This window comes from Lynx rufus, unplaced genomic scaffold, assembly GCF_022079265.1.
Source record: "Lynx rufus isolate CCGP_SWC_20201006 ecotype Redwood Valley unplaced genomic scaffold, mLynRuf1.p SCAF_39, whole genome shotgun sequence".
NCBI classification, from domain to species: Eukaryota; Metazoa; Chordata; class Mammalia; order Carnivora; family Felidae; genus Lynx; species Lynx rufus.
The window spans coordinates 1,141,935-1,145,480 of NW_025814855.1; the positions used below are offsets into that span (position 1 = coordinate 1,141,935).

The window sequence follows — 3,546 nt, forward strand, 5'->3', positions numbered from 1 at the left end:
TCAAAGCAAACAAGAGATTTGACCAACCACAGGGTTGGGTTCAGATGGGTCATTTCCTCCTGGAAGTTTTATCCCCTGTGCAGCTCCCACATGACACCGTCTGGCTGCATGCAGCTATTTTATTACCATGTTTTCACAGCAAATTGAATCTTTAATCACTTGAGAGCAACCATCTCTATCCTGACATGACTTTTTTTTTTAAAGATTTTTTTAAGTTTATTTATTTTGAGAGAGTCAGAGACAGCACAAGTGGAGGAGGGGCAGAGAAAGAGGAGAAAGAGAATTCCAAGCAGGCTCCGTGCTCCCAGCACGGACTTGAATCCATGAAGCTGTGAGATCATGACGTGAGCTGAAACCAAGAGTTGAACACTTAACCGCTGAGCCACCCAGGTGCCCCCATATCCCGACATGGCTTTTAAAGAAGGATTTTTCGGGTGCCCGGGTGGCTCAGTCGGTGGAGCGTCCGACTTCGGCCCAGGTCATGATCTCACGGTTCGTGAGTTCGAGCCCTGCGTCGGGCTCTGTGCTGACAGCTCAGAGCCTGGAGCCTGCTTCAGATTCTGTGTCTCCCTCTCTCACTGCCCCATCCCCACTCATGCTCTGTCTCTCTCTGTCTTAAAAATGAATAAAACATTAAAAAAAAAAAGGATGTTTCTTTTTTGAAATATTACAGCTATATTCTGATAAATATTTACCTGGTAAAGATATTTCCATCCTTTAGCTTTATGATTCCCCCACCTTCATGCTTAATAGTATCTTTCAAAATTCATAGGACAGTTTTTGTTTGATTTGACTATGACTATATGGGACATACTAATGTGGTTATGCTTTCTATTTCTCATTTCACAGGGTATTATCTCTAGGTAGAATTGGCCTGTAGATTTAAAATTGATGAATAATAAATCGGTTACAATTCTTAACTGTTCAACATATGCATACTCTAAGGTACAGACAGACGTAGACCAAGGCAGCCAAAGTAATTGTGAAATTGGAACAAAATATGGAAGACACTTTTGCTGGTGATATTCGATGCTTCGGTTTAAACCCGTACCAATCACTGTTTATTATATGATGCATAGTCTGTGCATTTAATTGTCCAATTATGTGGTTGGTCAGCCCTCTCATCCTCCCCTCTGCCAAGCTGTGGAGTCGCCTCAGGCTGGCAGTCCTGCATATTTGGCGGCGACATCTCCATGGCGCGTGGCCCACGGAGCCTGTGCCCTCTAAGACAGAAATTCTGTGTTCATCAGAACATTTCCACTGCTGCACCGAGGGCACACACATTTTCAGTGGGACTTGGAATCCCAGAGAATTGCCTCTGTGAAAAACTGGCAATAGTTTCTTTAAATTCCATCTCTCAGTTTTCCATAGGAACATCAAGAAACAATGAACAGCTTTAGTAATGCAGAGTTTGACCGCCATTTCCTTGAGGAAGGCTTTACTGCCAAGGACATTCTGGACCAAAAAATTAATGAAGTTTCGTCTTCTGATGATAACGATGCCTTCTTTGTCGCAGACCTGGGAGACATCCTAAAGAAACATCTGAGGTGGTCAAAAGCTCTTCGGCAGCTCAGGCCTTTTACACAAGTCAAATGCAATGATAGCAGAACCACAGTGAAGATGTAGCTAGCTGCCATTGGGACAGAATTTGTGCAAGACTGAAATACAATTGGTACAGAGTCTCGGGATGGCTCTAGGGAGGATTATCTAGAAAAATCCTTTTAAACAAGTGACTCAGGTTAAGTGCACTGCCAGTAATGGAGTCCAGAGGATGACTTTCTTTTTTTTTTTTTTTCAACGTTTATTTATTTTTGGGACAGAGAGAGACAGAGCATGAACGGGGGAGGGGCAGAGAGAGAGGGAGACACAGAATCGGAAACAGGCTCCAGGCTCTGAGCCGTCAGCCCAGAGCCTGACGCGGGGCTCGAACTCACGAACCGTGAGATCGTGACCTGAGCTGAAGTCGGACGCTCAACCGACTGTGCCACCCAGGCGCCCCTAGATGATGACTTTCATTAGTAAAGTTGAATGATGAAGGTTGCAAGGGAACATCCAACGGCAAGGTTGGTTTTGCGGGTTGCCAGTGATGATTCCAAAGCAGTCCGTCCCCTCAGTGTTAAATCTGCTGCCACACTCAAAACCAGCAGGCTTATTTGGGAACCGGCAAGAGGGCTAAGTATTGATGTCATCGGTGGCAGCTTCCGTGTGGGAAGCAGCTGTACCGACCTTGAGACCTTCGTGCAGGCCATCTCTGATGCCCACTGTGTCTTTGATATGGGAGCTGAGGTTGGTGTCAACACGAATCTGCTTGATGTCGGTGTGGCTTTCCTGGACCTGAGCTTAAATGTGAAGAGATCACCAGTGTTATCATCCCAGCACTGAACGAGTATTTCCCATCAGACTCGGGGATGAGAATCATAGCTGAACCCGGCAGATGCGATGTTGCATCAGCTTTCATGCTTACAGTTAATATCATTGCCAAAAACACACAAAAAACAACAACAAAAAAAACCCCTCCTATTAAAGGAACAGACACGCTCTGACGAGGAGTCGCGTGAACGAATCTTTATGCATGACATGAATGATGGAGTATCTGGATCATTTAATTGCATCCTTTATGATCATGCACACATGAAGCCCCTTCTGCAGAAGAGACCCAAACCAGATGAGAAGTATTATTCAAGCAGCATATGGGGACCGTTGTTGTGGCTTGCCCGAGATGCATGCCAGCGATCGGACGCTCTTTGAAAACATGGGTGCTTAACACTTGCTGCTGTTTCTATTTTCAACGGCCCAGAGGCCAACTGTCTACCGTGTGATGTCGGGTCAACATGGCAACTGATGCAGGAAATCCGGAACCACGACTTCCCACCGGAAGTGGAGGAGCAGGACGCCAGCAGTCTGCCTGCGTCCTGTGTCCTGTGCTCTGGAGAGCGGGATGGAGCGCCCCCCACCCCGGCCTCCCACCCCCTTCGGCCTTCTGCGCCTCCGCTAGCATTAAGCTAGCATTAACGTGTGGGTGCCGCTCCTGGAGCTGTTAACTTCGAGTCTAGCTTGAATTATGGGATTTGGGGGGACCGTTTCACTTAATTACCACTAGTTTTGAAATGTCTTTGTGAGTAGGGTTGGCACGGATGCACCAATACGGAAGGAGAGGGGTCATTATCTGTGTTCCTATGGAAACTATTTGAATATTTGTTTTATGTGGATTTTTATTCACTTCACTAAAGAATGCCCCTCAGCTGCTGAGCAAGCGTTTGTAGCTTGTGCGTCGGCAGAATGGGCCGAAAGCTTCGTGCTGTGACCTGTTTTAAAAATAAAGTATCTTGAGGGTTGCCTGGGTAGGCTTAGTCAGTTGGGCACCCACTCCTGCTCTCGGCTGAGGTCTTGATCTGGGGGGCTGTGGGTTCATGCCCCACCCTAGGTGTGAAGCCTACTTTAAAAAAAGGAACTTGAGGGGCGCCTGGGTGGCGCAGTCGGTTAAGCGTCCGACTTCGGCCAGGTCACGATCTCGCGGTCCGGGAGTTCGAGCCCCGCGTCGGGCTC

The 3,546-nt window shown here is 47.2% G+C and overlaps 1 pseudogene; it reads left to right on the forward strand.

Annotated features, from left to right (window-relative positions):
• The first annotated feature begins 2,002 nt into the window (after positions 1–2,002).
• Positions 2,003–3,006, forward strand: LOC124522693 (ornithine decarboxylase-like; annotated as a pseudogene).
• The last annotated feature ends 540 nt before the right edge of the window (positions 3,007–3,546 follow it).